We start from the raw sequence: 17,325 nt of genomic DNA, 5'->3' as shown, positions 1-17,325 counted from the left end.
AGAAATGAAAATTTTGTACTCTTCCTGAGCCTGTCATAGAGGAGAAATATGAAGTGAAGAGTGTTTTCATTCAGAGTTTTCACACAGCGTGTGTTTGATTCAGCTTCGTTTTTTCCCATTCTAAGAATGTGGATAGAATTTTAACTCTATTTTGAATGTTATTGCATATAAAATAAAACATAGATCATATTAAATTAATTTCAAGATAAAATGTCACTTGATATTCTTTAATGTATTAATTGATTAGTAAGTAATTAATTAATAAGTCGATTCTTTGTTTGAAACAATTTACGTAGATTTTCCTACTGCAGATGACCCTCAGAGAACAAGGACATTCTGTATTTTGGAATCTGTAGTCCACCGTTAGCAGACAGAAAAGCATTTGAAGGTTTTCTGGTCCCAATCATCAGTATATGGTAGTAGAACACAACTTAAGACTGACAGTTTTCTGACAATTTGTAGACAAAGTTTTGAGGTAGTAAACAGGAAAAGACCACTGCCAAATAGGTAATTGAGCTTCCTGGGAAGACAGTTTTCTAAAAACCTTCCTAAGGGTATTACTGGAAAAAGAATCCTTCTTTTAGGGAGTAGACAAATAGACCTCTTAGTGGGTTTCCAGGAGCCAGAGAAACCCCTCTGAGACCTCCAGGTTGAGGTGAAGTGTTGGCCACTCTGTTTTGGAGACACTGTCTCACCAGCAGCAGCAGCACGGGGTGGGGTGGGGGTGGGGAGGGAGGCAGAGGAGTCCCGGGCAGCCCAGAGGAGCAGAGTGTGGAGGGTTTGCTCAGACAAAACCCAGGGGAGAAGCTGAAAATACAGTCAACACCACCGCCTTTGTGGTATAAGACTTAGGCTATTAAAACTGTTCATGTGCCAAGGTTAATTATTTAGTAAACCTGTATGTAGTAAACCAGAAAATGTTTGTACTCTTTCTAAATAGTGTCTTTGATTATTCACTGGGTTTTCTAGGTAAGAAAGATTCTAGATATGATGATGGGTGAATGCAGTAATAGTTGAGTTTGTGTAAATGCAGTTGATTATTTCAAGGTATCTTCGGTAATGTTCTATCAGGGAATATTTTTTAAAATAACATACTAAAAGGAAAAGTTGAAAGCTTTGGTGCCTGCACAGAAACTTGCTCTGTCTTGGGTGTTTTTAAAGTTTTGTAAGCCATTCTGTAATTATTTATCTCCATGGACGTCTCTGTTTCTCTTTGTCTCTCCCTTTCTCTGTTCTCTCTCTTTCTTCTCTGCTTTTTTCTTTGTCTCTCTGTCACATGCACAAACACGTATGTAGTTTGCTTGTCTACCGGCTTCCTTTGCTAAATTGTGACTTAATGGCAAGACTCAATTCTTTTTCATAGATTGCATGAATCAGTGAATTTGAATTATTCAGAATGACATTTCCACTACTGGCCTTAGTCTTCCTTCTGAATGTCTGGAATTATTCACCTTCTTTCAAATTAGAAAACAGCAAAGTGTGAACACTGGGAATGTAAATTTAATTCCAGCAATTTAGCAATGTTTACCTCCCAGAGAGAAGGAAATCAGATTTAATAGTGTTTTATTATTATTTACAGATTTGTGATTCATTCTGATTGATTATATGTAGCTGATATGAAAAGATGTCCAGCCAGCGTTTGGGGGCTGAGCTCCGGGCTGCTGTGAAATCCTTAGTCATGAGAACAGCTACAATTGGCCACACCTTCCTGAGGGTCTATGGTGTATTAGGCTTTTTTTCCTAGATGTTGTACATGGAATCTTTTTATCAGACATGCAAGATACTTACGTGCAGGCCCACCTCCCTTTATATACAGAGGAGGAAATTAAGCTTAGTACCCCTCCCCCCCCACTACCACCACATAAAAGAGAAAGAAAACTTGTCAGTGGCAAAAACCAGAACCTAAACTCCAGGTATACAAGGTCTGATACCTTGTTTTTTTTATGTTCTTGATAAAGATGTATTCAGTTTGGGATGGGTGAGCATTAGTGGGAAGAGCCCTCTCATCTTAATTTGGGGTTTATGCATACAGTCTTTCTTTGATAAACACCTCACCTTTGTGAATTCCGAGTAAAGGAACATGTGCAGACACTTTTAACCACAAATTATTACCGACTCTGCTGCCGAGCAGTGGAGTAGGTTTGCACCCTGGTAAGGATGGAGAGTCTCCAGGAGTCCATGAATGGACCGTCCCTCCCTCACCCAGGCCTTTTCCCTCTGGTTCTCGCCCCTCTGTTTAGAGAGGAGGTTAGTGCTTATGTTTTTTTTTTTTCTTAATTTTTTTTATTAAATCATAACTGTGTACATTAATGCATTTATGTATTTATGCTTAGGTTGACTCTAGCAGAATGAAAAATGCCAGACAGTTCTGGCCAACACATGTTCACATGAGTTCCAACCACTGTCTGAATCCACGTAAATAAACTTTTTCTTGCTGGCTGTGGTCAGAATGTCTGTGGCCCCTGACCTGCTCCTCCCGGGCCAGCACAGGTCACCCTGCACACCTGTTGCAGATGCGGAGTCTGAGGCTACCAGAGCGCTGCCCTGCTGCCTGCTGCCTTCCCTGTGTTGTGAAAGATTAATTTTGGTGGACTTCAAGGGACTTTCGAAGTATAGCAGCAGCTTCATAAACATAATTCTTTTGACCCATAATACTTCTTCCAAAAATCTGAGCTTATAAGACGAGATGACTTATCAATATTTATATGAATTCCATCAAGTGGGTGGAAGCTAAATGTTGAGATTAACATCTGCATGTCAGCTGCAAGCCGAGAGCTTTCTCCTCTGGAGTCACTTCCCAGTCACTTCCCTCGTCCTGGGTCCCTTGATAAATCCAGACACAGGATGAGGAGTGAGGCCAGTTACCAGCAAGGCACCTACAGACTGCTGAGAACATGCAGGGGCCGAGTGGGGGTTGGGTTTCCATTGCATGGTTGCAATCCTTAGCCTCGTGTTTGGAAGGATTTGCTTAATTTCTCTGAGCCTGAGTATTCTGGTCTAAAAATGGGAGGCTGCCGTAACTGACAGATGAGGCTTCTTTGAGTTCTGATTTAATAGTTCTACTGACACACGACAGGGAGGTACCAATGACGTCTCTTCAAAACTCAGAGACTTAAGAGATTTTTAGGATTTCACGTGGTGGAGAAAGCAGAGTTAGGGGATCAAAACTGGGTTTTCCTGAAAACGGGAGCTGAGGAGCAGGAACGGGGAGTGGGAAGGCAGGTCCCTCTTCCACGTGCACCTGCCTTGCCGTCTCCACCACCCCCTGGATCCGTGTCCATCTGATCTTCCCCCCAGAACTACCCTCCTCATTGTTCTTCTCCCCCACCCCTCACCTTCCCAGAGGCAGGTTTTATTGATCCTTCACTTGGAATCTACGGATAAACATTCAACTGGTCTCTAGATTTCAATCTCCTGCAGAAAAGTTTACAACTTTCTTCTAGATCTTTGAAGCAAAGTCTCTTCCCATCACTGTCCTCTCACAAAACCTAACTAAACGAACCAAACTCAATGTGAGTGAGCGTCTGCTGGAAACAGAGTTGAGCAAACTATTTATCTCTATGATTTTCCAAAACCGATTCCCGTTACAATTTCACACAGTTCATGTTCTGGAAAACTGTCTCTATGGAGATCCCTACAGATAGTTTGTTGTGACCGACATTTCTATTCTTTCTGAAAAAGTTTCTAAAGAAACTTCAGGATTATTTCCCCCAGAATCTTTATCCAGGGAAAGTAAAGTAAAATATTACCAAACTTTACCCCTCCTTCAAGTTTCAGCTCAAATATCACCACATCCTGGAAGTCCATTATAACACTCGCATGTGAAAATACTATTTTCATTTAATATTTCGTATCAAATTCATCATTACTGTATCTCTATATCTTTCTTTGGGCATTTAGTGTTAGTTGATAGAGATAAAATAAAAATTTTATTTTTATATTTTTTATATTTAAAATTTTTATATTTTTTATGCTGAATCTGAGTATGGTTCTTTTCCTAATTATATATCACCTTAAAGTAATTATTACCAAATATGTTGTTGATGAATAAATACTCACGAGAGTTCATCACCTTCTCATTTCGTATTATGATTCTAAATGGGAAGGAAAAGAACTAGGGAACAAAAGTCAGAATGTGTATTGGAACCTTGGAAATGGGATTGACCCAGGCATATTTGAAATTCCCACTGTATCAATTTAATTTGTGAACATAGTATTCAAGTAAGTTTGAAATTTCGACTAATTTTCAAAGAGTATTTTATATTTTTATCTAAATAACTTTTAGCTTAAAAATTTTAAGGATTGTTTTTTTTCCTTCGTGGTTCATGGGTTTTGCTGCTAATTCTAAATTCAAATTTTCATCATTTCGGATGTAGAACTATCAACCAGACATATGCTAAACACAAATGCTGCCCTCACGTAAGAAGCCTCCCAGTCCCCGCCTTCATTTGTTCTTACTGTGCCCTGGAATCCTTTGTCTTTCTCTAATTATACTCACATACTCTGTGTCAGATTGCAAAACATTTTATATTCATGTCCTGTCTTCCCTGTTACATTTTATCACTCCTCATATTTTCTTTTTTTTTTTGTAGAGACAGAGTCTCACTGTACCGCCCTCGGTAGAGTGCAGTGGCATCACACAGCTCACAGCAACCTCCGACTCCTGGGCTTAAGTGATTCTCTTGCCTCAGCCTCCCGAGCAGCTGGGACTACAGGTGCCCACCACAACGCCCGGCTATTTTTTGGTTGCAGTTTGGCCGGGGCTGGGTTTGAACCCACCACCCTCGGCATATGGGGCTGGCGCCCTACTCACTGAGCCACAGGCGCCGCCCAACTCTTCATATTTTCTTGCCTACAAACCTGAAGTGCTTCTCTGCAGAGAGTAGGAAATTAATAATAATAATAATAATCATTAGTTCTAGTTTGAATTGTATTTCTTAAAAAGGAGGTTTTTTTCCCCCTGTTTTCCTAAGGCTTTAAGAGCCTAAATAATAGCTAGAAATTGAGAACTAGCTATTCAAATGATCAATTTGAATATTTATTTCATTTTGTAGCTGAATGCTCTTTCTTCTTTGTTTTCAAGTAGCTCCTCTGTTTCCTACTACATGGTATGTACACGGCATTGTCTACTTTTGTTTGTTTATGACAAGGCACACTGATTCGATTTTGCGGTCCATATAGCTTGTGTATAAATCATCTCATCCAAACTCATCCATTACACTTGTGGTCTAGCTTGCTGGTGCTTTTAAAGTAAATAATAAGTTTGCATTATTTTTGGTGAGAGTTAAAAAAAAATGTACAAAATACCTGAATTTTTAAATAGCTAACTTGGGTTTTTAAAATTTGTGATGACATTCCCTTCTTTGTAAGACTTTTAAAAACCGTCCTGGGGTAGTATAGATAACAATTCATGTGAGTTGAGACAAGGGGAAAATAGTCCTCAAAGGGTGATTTATTTATTTTTTTTGGTGAGTCAATTTATTGTACTTCTTTGCAATTAAAATTTTATTTTCACAAGAACAATGAAAATGAGTGCCAGGGAAAGGAAAGTAATCTTGGTGATTCACTCCGAGACGTGGTCTTGCATTTGGTTCAATATTTTGATAGAGAGGAGTAAATGTACAGACTCCCTCTTGGTCCTTCTGCCTTACTTGGAACGTCAGGAAACCAGTGTGTGGATTTTTTCACATTTGCTGAGTCCAGCTCTTTCAGCTGCAAATATAGAAATTAACATGTGGGAACATAATAGGATGTGTCCACTGATTGTCGGGGTCCAAGATGGGACAGACACAGATTGCATTCCATTTACCCCTAAGTCAGCTTCATGTGGATAGTAGTTCTGTTTTATTCCCCCAACTGTCATTGATTCGGAGTTGCTGTCCTTAAACTCTGGTTATTACTCTTTTATGGGTTCGTAGTCATCCTATTTAGTTAGTTTCACAGGCCTTTGGGAACATTTTGGGGAAATATATACAGTATATATTCATATTAGTTTTGTCTTGTTGGTGTAACAAATCATGACAGATTTAATGGCTTAAATCAACATACATATGTCTATTATTTCTACAGACCTCTGACACAGGTCTCACGAGGTGGAAATCAAAGTGTCACTAGGACTGTGTTCCTTTTGTTAGAAGAGAAAATATTTTTCCCCTTTTCTGGTTCCAGAGGCTGTCCGCGTTCCCGGCTGCCCGCTCCTTTCTTCCATCATAGAGGCCTGTAACACTGCACCCTCTGACCATCCTCCCTGTCACTTCTCCCTCTGACTCTCAGACTGCTAGTCGGCCTCCCTCTTCTGCTTTTAAGGACCCTCATAGTTACATTGGATTCATCTAAAACATGAATAGAATGGATGGATGAACAGACGTAGAAACATTGCCCTATTTTTAAGGTTAGTTAGTAATCTTAACTCCATCGGTAACATTAACCTACCATAGTCACAGGCTCTGTGGATCCGGACCAGGATATGTTGCGGGGATCATTATTCTGTCTTCCACGTTCTGGAGCCTTACTGTAGAATACCTACTTAAGGAGACCAGACTCCCCTTCTATAAGGAAGTGCTAACTAGGTAGGAATCCATGACTTTCAATGGCGATGATTCAAATAAGGTGACTGCTCACCATGCCGAGGGATTTGGGGTTATATAGATGTTGTAACAACTTTGGGTTTTGGGGATTATGTATCATCTATACACTGATCATTGGGATTATTTCTTGGCCCACCATAAACAATAAGCTACTCACAGATTCCTTTATGTCAAAATACACTAACTTGCACTCTACCCCTGATGCCTGTTGCAATGCTATCTCTGCTGGTTAGTCCCTGTCACCTGAACTCCTGTGCTCCAGAATTACTTCATCCCTGTTGTATTCATAGACTCTGTTTCAATGTCCACATCTCTTACCATCATTCCTAGTCTATGGAGGACAGCCACCATGGAGACATATTCTCTCTCCCTTGTTATTATTTAATTTCTTAATGCCTTAGGGAAGGGAGTGTTCATCTAGGTCCTCCTGGTGGGTATGGTCAAGTGTGTGTATATGTACTCTATTTTCACATAATAAGGTTAATTTACCATTTCTAGCTCCTTAAATCTTAATTGCTTCCAATAAATTATACCAGGGATGTTCTGTCATCTAAATTTAATGGAAAGAAAGTCAACATTAAAACCAAGATTTAATCAACCAAATTAACAATCTGTAAGAATCACTTCCTGCTGTTCTGTCTATGTGTTTAACAAGTAAGGATGTCCTATGTCAAAAAATTTAGTCTCTTCTCTGGTGTAACATTCCTAGAGTCCAGTCGCACACACGTTCTTAGGTTTCAGGTGATATAAGTTTTACAAACGTTGTAATAGTTTAGGTTAGATGCTCTCAGTTTCTGGAGAAGTTTCTGTGGTTCTCTTGGGCCATAATGGAATCTAACTTTTCATGGGCTTGAAAGTGATGGAGAGTGGTCAGGATGATTATGAGGACAGCAGAGTACTTCTTGAGAAGCATCTGCTCAGGTAAAGCCATCACAGGGGCCTGAAGAAGTAAAGGGCTAATCTTCTTAAATGAGAGAAGACAGGAGAGGGTAATCCTGCCAGCAAAGGGAATTCTGAGCACTTGCAGTGTCAAGGTTCATCAGAATCATCTACCTAATATGCCCAATCACAGTGGTCAACGTTTCACTCCTGACATGTACTTTCTTAGATTCAACAAAAAACGACTCGTTGAGGCTGTGTATTCAACCTGAGGTTTATTGTAAAAGATGCATATTTAGATTTTTGAATCTAAGCCTAAATCACCTTTTCTCTGAAGCTATTAAAACAGAGATCTTAAAACTATGGCCTGTGGGCCAGATGGCCCATGCTAGGAATGGTTCAAACAGTTTTAAAAAGTTAAAACAAAATAATCATAAGAAGAGTATGTAACACAGACTGTATGGGGACCTATAATTCCTGAAATATTTATCATCTGACCCTTTAGAGAAAAAATTTACCAAACCCTATATTAGAAAGAAAAAGAGGTGATTGTTTTAAGTTTATACAAGTGGTCTTACATACATTTTAAAGCTGATAGTACCTTTATCCGTAGTTAAAAATCTAGTGGTATTTCTGTGAATTCTACAGCAGTCGTCAGAAGCTCTCCACCATTCAGACTGTGTAATAATTTTCATCTCTACATCACTAAATAGAACATCTCCTTGACCTCCTAAAGGCTCTCAGTTAGCAGTTCATCCCAAGTTCATAATTTCATAAAGCCACACATTACTGGTATCCCATTTTCATCAGAAAATGTTGGTGTGAATACCAATGCTGCAGAGAGACAGCCTTGCAGCCTTCAGGGATAAGCTCACTCCTGCAATGTTAAGAAATGAGGGCAAGAAACAGATTACACATAAATAAAGATTCACTCAGTTCCCTCAGTTTACTCAGCATGAAGTAACAACTGTGTTTCTCCACAGGGAAGAGCACCTATAGACCCCTGACAATATGTTTTTAACATATGTCAACCCTCTGGCCTATATCTATGAGGAAGGGCGGCATGCCCTTTGGCCTCAGGCTTAATGGGGTGCACAACTTCAGAGAATTGGCTTGTGGAATTTTAACTCCAGGCAAGTCAGCTCTGTGTGTAACTCAGGGGGGCCCAGGGCCCTTAAGCCTCTGTAAGAATAGCAAGCCATTTTAAACTCACCCTGAGTTCACTTTCTGTGCTTGATGTAGGATATGTTTATTTGTATTATTATCCTACAGAAAAAGATGTTATCAAAGTATTTAAACTGAAAAAAAAATGGAAAATTAAATTCCATAATCTCCTATTGAGAGCCTTGATGCCAAGAATTATGTCAGACAGAATCTAATCAGAAAATGGAAACCACTGTGTGCATTTGAAACAGAAGTGTTTTAATACAAAAATCCATTCCACATATAATGGAAGAAAAGAGATGCTAAATGCAGGATGATGGAGCAACCCAGAAATAAGCAATGGCAGGATTGCCTAGTACCTTCAGGGCTATAAGGAAAGAGGGAAGAAAGAGATGGTGTTCCCAGAGCTTAGACATAGAAGTAGGATTCTGGGGAACTATGGGGGGCTGTCAACTGGGAGCTAGGTTCATGGAACATGGGATTGTTCAACAGGTGACAGACCAGTGTTGGGTGGGCAGTGGGGTGCAGCTACATTTGGAGGTGTTATTCAAAGCAGGTGAGTGGGGCTGTCCCATGTTCTTCCTTCCTCCTGTCTTGTGGTCTTCCGCTGTTCCTGTAGACTAAAACTAGTTAGAAAGCAAATACAAGCAGACCTGGGGAATGCAACTCCCTGCCTCACAAAGCAAGGCAGAGGAGCACAGGAATTGGGCACAAAAGGAAAAACAATTTTCACATTTGTTTCGTGTTCCGCAACATACTAAAATTTAAATTATTAATTCTCCTTATTTCTGTATATTCTTCCATTACATACTTACGATATTATACATGTATTTGTGGTTAATATTTATTTCTCAACTCATGCTATTATTTCTTTTTCTTGATTTACTATACTTACAAGCACTTCCAATAAAATATTGAATAGAAATGTTAGCAGTAACATTTCTATATTGCAGAGGGAAAGTTTTCAACAGTTTGTTATTAAACATAATGTTTGCTGTGGGCTAAACAGTGCCTTTATTTTGTACACTGTAAAGTTTTCTTAGTTCATTAGTTCATTTATAATTTTCATTATTGCTGTTGTTGTGGATGCTCTGTTTTTATAAATAATAACGTTATCAAAGTATAATTTACATACAGAAAGCTATACGTATATAATTTATACAACATGGTGAGTTTGGAGATAAGTCTACACCATGAAACTATCACCACAATGATGTCATAAACATAGCTGTTACTTCTACAAGCTCCCTCTTGCCCTTTGTATTAATTAGTTTTATCATTTTGGTAAAACACCTAACGTTAGCTTTGCCCTTTTAGCAAATTTCTAAAAATACAACATGCTTAGCTGAAGAACCACATTGCTCAGCAGACCTTCAGGATTCATTTATCATATGTAAGTAAAATTCTATACCCTTTGGCCAATATCTCCCCACTTCTCACTCCCACCAGCCCACAGGAACAACCATTCTACTCCGTTTCTATGATTGATTATTTTATGTTTACTGTACATGTATGTGAGTGATACACTATTTGTCCTTCTGTGGCGGAGGCTTATCACTCACATACATGTACAGAACATCCTTCAGGTTCATATATGTTGCAAATGGCAGAATTTTTTTTCTATCTAAAAGCTGAGAAATATTCCATAAGATATGTTTCTGTACATCTTCACATTTTCCTTATCCATTCATCCATCAATGAATATTTCGGTCACTTCATGTCTTGGTTATTATGAACAATGCTGCAAGCCCCAAGGGAATGCAGATACTTGTTTGAGATCGTGGTTTCAATTCATTTGAATTTAAACCTGGAATTGGATTGTTGGATCACATGGTGGAAAAAGACCGTAATACAATAGTAACAGGACACTTTAATACTCCAGTTTCAATAGTGGACAGATAATCCAAACAAATAATTAATAAAGAAACAGCAGACATTGACAACACTACAGACCCAACATATATGCACAGAACAAGAACCTCCACTCAGAACAGGAAGCACATTCTCCCCAAGTGTACACAAAACATTCTCCAAGATAGACCATAGGCTTGTTCACAAGACTTTTTTTTTTTTTTAGGCAGAGTTTTACTCCATCACCCTGGGTAAAACGCCTTAGCATCACAGCTCACAGCAACCTCAAATTCTTGGGCTCAAGTGGTCCTCCTGCCTCAGCCTTCCTAGTAGCAGGGACTAAAGGCATTCGCCACAACACCTGGCTAGTTTTTTACAGGGGAGATCTCACTCTTACTCAGGCTGGCCTTGAACTCCTGAGCTCAAGCAATCTGCCTGCCTCGGCTTCCCAGAGTGCTGGGCTTCCAGACGTGAGCCACCATGCCTGGCCCATAAGACATATCTTAAGGAGACTGAAGGTTGAAATATCTCCAATTATATTTTCAGACCACAGTGGAATTAAAACTAGAATCAATATCAAAAGGAAGAAGGAAAAATGTATAAACACCTAGAGATTAAACGACACCGTCTAGAAAAACCACTGGGCCAAAGAAATTAAAAGTGAAACTGTACATTATCTTGAGACAAATCAAAAAGAAAATAGAGCACCCAAAACATAAGATGCAGCAAAAGTAGCATGAAGAGGGCAACATGTGCCACGTTTAGAAAGAAGGTCTCTAACAACCCAGCTCAACAGCTCACAGAACTGGAGTAAGAGCAGCCTACATCCAATTTAGTACACAAAAGGAATTAGTAAGTAGTAGAACAGAGATAAATGGAATAATTAAAAAGTATAAAAAAAGACAAAGTGTTTTTTTAAAGATAAACAAAATTGATAAAATCTTAGCTACACTAAGAAAATAAGATCAGAAATTAAAGAGAATATAACTGACACACAGAGATAAAAAAGATAATGAGGGACTAATTTGTTATTTTTATATAGGTCTTATTTTTTAATTTCCATTCCCAATTCTCCAAATTGTTACTTTCCACATTGTTATGTTTTTGTTGATTTTCTTATAAACACCATACAAAACTTGTTTCTCTTTTGCATTTCTCATTATATTTATGATTAATTTTTATTTGTTATTATATTCATTGCCATTATATTAAACCATCAAATACAGTCTGTAAATTGCTATGTAATTTATCTTTATCTGCAATCTTTTTTTTTTTGCATCTATTTCTTATATTCTTGCTTTTTAATTACATATCATTTTCTCTTTATTACATTGGACTTCATTCATCACATGAGCCATGCCACAATTTTACTATAAAGAATGCAAAGTCATTTTCTTTTTTTTTTTTTTTTTTTTTTTTTTTTTTTTTTTTTTTTGTAGAGACAGAGTTTCACTTTATTGCCCTCGGTAGAGTGCTGTGGCATCACACAGCTCACAGCAACCTCCAACTCCTGGGCTTAGGCGATTCTCTTGACTCAGCCTCCCGAGTAGCTGGGACTACAGGCGCCCGCCACAACGCCCGGCTATTTTTTTGTTGCAGTTTGGCCGGGGCTGGGTTTGAACCCGCCACCCTCGGTATATGGGGCCGGCACCCTGCTCACTGAGCCATAGGCGCCGCCCGCAAAGTCATGTTCTTAAATATTATTTGTCAAATGTCATATGAACAAGTTTTGTATGGCATTTGTAGAAAATAAGCAAAAAATGTAATAACATGCAATGTAACAACTTATTCTCTGTAATAAAATATTTGAGAGGTGTTATCCTTCTCTGAGTCCTTCAGATATGCTCCATTTTATTTTAAAGAACTTTTTAATAGATACTACGTTAGGTTTTGATTATTTATAAATTGTAGAAATTATGACCAAGTATTTTTCCAATGGTTTGAGGATATGTATATCTCCTGGTGAAATTATTTAACCAAGGTGGCTGGTGGGATCCTCTTATCATTTTTACAACTGCTGGACATGCTGTGTACAATCTGTGACTTCATTCACAGTATCTGGCAGAGTTTATTTAATGCAATGCTATTGGAATAAACTTCTCGTGTTTCTATTATGTGACATTTGAAACTATGCATATTAAATGACTAAAGAACCTCAGATAGAAGTATATATTACTATCAGGGTGTGAATGTCTCTTTTCACACCTGTGTGTTTATGCAAGAAACACGTCCGGTCAGCAACATACTATTATTCCTCCTTAATAATATGTGACTGAAGATGGGGAAAAACCTAACTTGTTCTTACTTAAGACCCTCTTATAAAGCAAACCAATGTCTGATTAATTTTAAATATAAACATTCTCACACATATCCATTGCAAAGCATTTCAATAGTGTAGTAAGAATGTTTATAAATGTAACTATTAATTTTTACTTCTAGAATGTTCCCCCTTGATCTTGTTTATATACTATGGGGGAGGAAATTAAAAAAAAAACCATGTAGCAATATTAGAAATATTTAAACTACAAAAAAAAAAATCTAACTTTTTCCCACAGAGATTTTACAACTTTGTTTCTCGAATTTACTTGTGATTTTAGTCACAAATATTTTGAGAAATGTTACAAACTACAGACTTCTCCAGCACCATCTGGTAGAGATTAGTGCAGACATTTCTGGTAGAGAGACAAAGGCCGTGTTACCAATCCTCTTTCTGTACCCTCTATCCCTGAGTCTGTACTCTCTGTATAAAATGTAAGAATGCCAAACGTCAGCCAGAGGAGAACAAAGCTCTCATCAATTCACTGTTTGTGCTTGAGGATGGTTTTGCTTCAGTGAACAGAAATCTGATTATCCCTAAAAGGCTAACTGTAAAGTTTCTGTGTACCCTAATAATGGTTACTGCCTGTGTTATCTTTCCTATTTCAATTTCCTCTCTGAAATGACTTCCTTCCTTCTTTCCATGAGGCTAAAATAAAAAGCGTTCAATTTACCTGGTAAAGAGTATCAGAATGCATATGAACTTAGGAAATGAAATTAAGTGCATTTTAATTAGTTCTACAGAAACTATGATTGCTTATGATGTGTCAGACATTGTGACAGCCATTGAGAGATGTGTAGAGAACTTTTAACTTCAAGACACTTCCAGTCCAGTGGTGAATTCAAGCCAGGAGCAGACACTCATTCACTGTTGGAGAAATATAAATTAAATTTCTTCTTTTTTTTTTTTTCCATTTGTTTTCTTAAATTTGAAAATCTAGTATCTCTCAGGTGGTGCCTGTGGCTCAAAGGAGTAGGGCGCTAGCCCCATATGCCGGAGGTGGAGGATTCAAACCCAGCCCTGGCCAAAACTACAAAAAAAAAAAAAGAAAGAAAATAAATACAGTATTTCTCTTTCTTTACTTTTTCTCACCTTGATTAAAATTTCAACTAAAAACAAACTTAAGAAAACTGGATTAAGTGATTACATTTTATGCACCATCTTAAGGCAACTGTGTCACCCTAAATAAGGAACTGAAATAATCATTGTCAAAACTTTCCAAAGTTCTAACATACTTCATAAAATTTAAAAAAGGAGTTACATTTTAAAGTATAGTAACATTTTCATTAGGGCTCAAATCTTATCTAAGGACCATAAAATACTGTAAATATCAAGCAGGAATAGAGCAAATTAATTTAAATCATTCTGGTAAGATACAAGAAAGTAGGCAATGTGAGGTGTTTTATGTTTCTTTTCCCTAATCTTCCTTGCATTTTTAAAAAATGAATTTCAAGTACTCTTGAGAGCATAATGAATGTTTTTAAGAATTATTTTGAAATCATAGAACAGGAAAATGAATTTTATTCTGTGAACCATGAAATAAGATTTGGAAGAATAAACTTCTTTTTCAGAATCACATCCGTTCTGGGTCCAATATGCTTTCCCCTGTTATAAAAAGTCACAGTCAGGGAGAAAGTTTTGATTATATAGGAGCTTATTTCTTACTGAACCATTATTATTAATAAGTGTTTATGGTAAACAAATTACATGAGAATTTAAATTTAAAGAATTTATTTGGTATTGGGTTTGAACTTACACGATAGAAAGTCTACTCTAATGACATGTTGGTGAATAATGTTATAGTTACTTAAATAGAAAGTACTTCTAATTAAAAACGCACATCACACAGTCCACTGATAACAGTGATATGAAGATGTGGTTGTAACCATAGAGAACAACTTAGCACTTAGAAGAAAATATTTTAAAAAGAGATATTTGTAAGCATTTGAGAATAAAAAGAGTCAGCCAGAAATTTGCAAAGTGTTTCTTTTTGATCAACCACTGGGCTGAAAAGTGAAGTTTGTGGCTTTCTTACTCCTGTGCTGTTCATCCCCATGCCCCCTGCACAGGTGTTGGTAACATGCAACCTTATCTGCATTCAGGGCATATACGAGAGTTTTGAAGAGCAGATAAGCCAGAAAACAATGCACACAGAGGAAACCCCAGAATGCTTGGTGCAAAAGTAGACAGAAACGAGAAGGGTCCTAACTTTGAAAAAGAGAGAACTGATTTTGTGAGATCTGCATGTTTGCTGTGCTTTTGGTGTGACTCCAAATCTGTACATAGTTTGAAGGCTTGTGTGAAGAAATTAAGGCACATAGTAAGATTTCAGGCAAACCCCAGAAATAAACAAAAATAAAACTCAGAATGGGTAAGCCTCCAAATCTGCATATGAACGTGCTCAGTACTTGAATGGATACCAAGCTGCACAGGCTCAGAGGAGCTTGCCATGGATCCAAGCTCAATAATAACAGCTGGTGGCAAAAGCAAACTGAACAGAACCATCAGCAGATACCACCATGTGGAGGAAATATTTCTTAGTGCTAGTCCTAGCAAATTAAGAGGGTACCATAAATAATGGCAGATACCAAAGTCCTTTAAACACTATTCATAATGACCCATGGAAAACAAATGTGTGAGCCACACTCAGCAAAGAAAGAAGTTATTCAAAATTTATTTAAAGGGAACCACTATGAGATTTCACAGATAAACATGTCAAAGCAACTATTTCAAATTTGATGAAAGGGTTAAAATAAACTGTGTATAAAAATTAAGGGTAAATTTGGTATTAATAATAAAAAGATAGGAATTTTCACCAGAGAGCTAGAAATTATGAATATGAAATAATCTGAAATAATAAGTTAAATGACTGAAATAAAAATGTACTATGTGGTATGAAAAGTACATTTGAGGTCGCATAAAAATAATCAGTAAATTAGAAATTAAATTAATAGGCACTATCCAATATGAATAACAGAGAGAAGTTATACAAAAAAGAATAAGGCCATAAAGACCTTATCAAATGTGATAATATACTTTCAATTAAGACTCAGAAGGAGCAAAAGATTAAAAAAGGAAATATATATATATATATATAGAGAGAGAGAGAGAGAGAGAAAAAAATGAAAATGTCCTTGGGTGGCGCCTATGGCTTAAGGAGTAGGGCGCCGGTCCAATATGCCAGAGGTGGTGGGTTCAATCCCAGCCCCGGCCAAAAACCACCAAAAAAAAAGTCCCAAATTCAGTGAAAAACATTAACTATAATGTCAAAAAAATAGCATTAAATGTGACAAAAACTGCCCTTAGGTGCAGTATATTTAAACTGATAAAAGCCAAACTAAAGAGAACATCTGGATTGTAGATTAAAAAAAGATATATATAGGAAATTAGTAACAACTAACAGCTGACTTTTCATTAGAAATAATGGAGGCCAGAATACATTTAAATGATATATTCAAAGTACTGAAAAAAACTTTTAACCCAGAATTCGATAACCAATCAAGCTATTCTTGAAATCTGCATGCTTAAATATAGTCATTTTCATATTAATGGTGAGAGAGTTTGCAGAGAATTTTACTTCAAGAAATATTAGACAAAATCAGACTGAAGGAACTTATACTGGTGGGTAACTTCGATTATGTAAGAAAAAATGGACATCACTAGATAGAGTGGACATATGAGTAAATATAAAAAAAATACATACACATGACATGTTCATATAGAGGACTACATATATGTGTATTAATACAAAGAAAATTATTTTTTGTATGAATTTCTTTATGGCATGTGTAACTAATCAAAAGAAAAACACTATTTTCTTGGAGTTTTAACAAATGTTGATGTGATAAATGTGATAATGATGGTTCTAAGGATTCAGAGGAATAAATTTTCAATTTACCAGAAATAATACAATATTAAAGAGAACAGTGATAAATTTAATGTAAATGTTGTAACCTCTAAAGAGACTGCTAAAAAATGAAAGAATATAGTTAAAAGTCAAAATATTTACTCCAATATTATCATAAAAATGTTCTTAGCTCAAAATTAGATATGAAAAATGTTAAAATGGGAAAAAATACATACATTAGACGAATTGAAAACACCAAAAATGACAGACCTAATTTTAAGAATATTTTAATTACATTAAATATGAATGTACTACAAATTCTTGTTAATAGGCAGAGATGACTTTATTTTGTAAGTAAGCAATGCGCACCAATATAATTTTCTAAAAGCAACACATTTTAAATACAAAGACCAAAAATAAGTTACAAGTGAAAGATGGAAGAAACCCTGAAAACAAAAAAGCATAAAGCTAGTTGCTCTATGACTTAGTAGCAAATAAAATATAATCTTAGACAAGAAGTATTACTACAGATAAAAGGGAGATTTAATAATAATGACATCACTGCAACAAAAACAATTAAAAATATATATTTACCTATGAATAAAACTCCAAAATACAGAAGTAAAAATGGCAGACTGAAAGGAGAAACAAAATGTATCAGTTTTAGTTGACGATAATAC

The sequence above is a fragment of the Nycticebus coucang genome, chromosome 9 (genome assembly GCF_027406575.1).
Source record: "Nycticebus coucang isolate mNycCou1 chromosome 9, mNycCou1.pri, whole genome shotgun sequence".
NCBI lineage: Eukaryota > Metazoa > Chordata > Mammalia > Primates > Lorisidae > Nycticebus > Nycticebus coucang.
Note: the sequence above shows the minus strand (reverse complement) of the source record.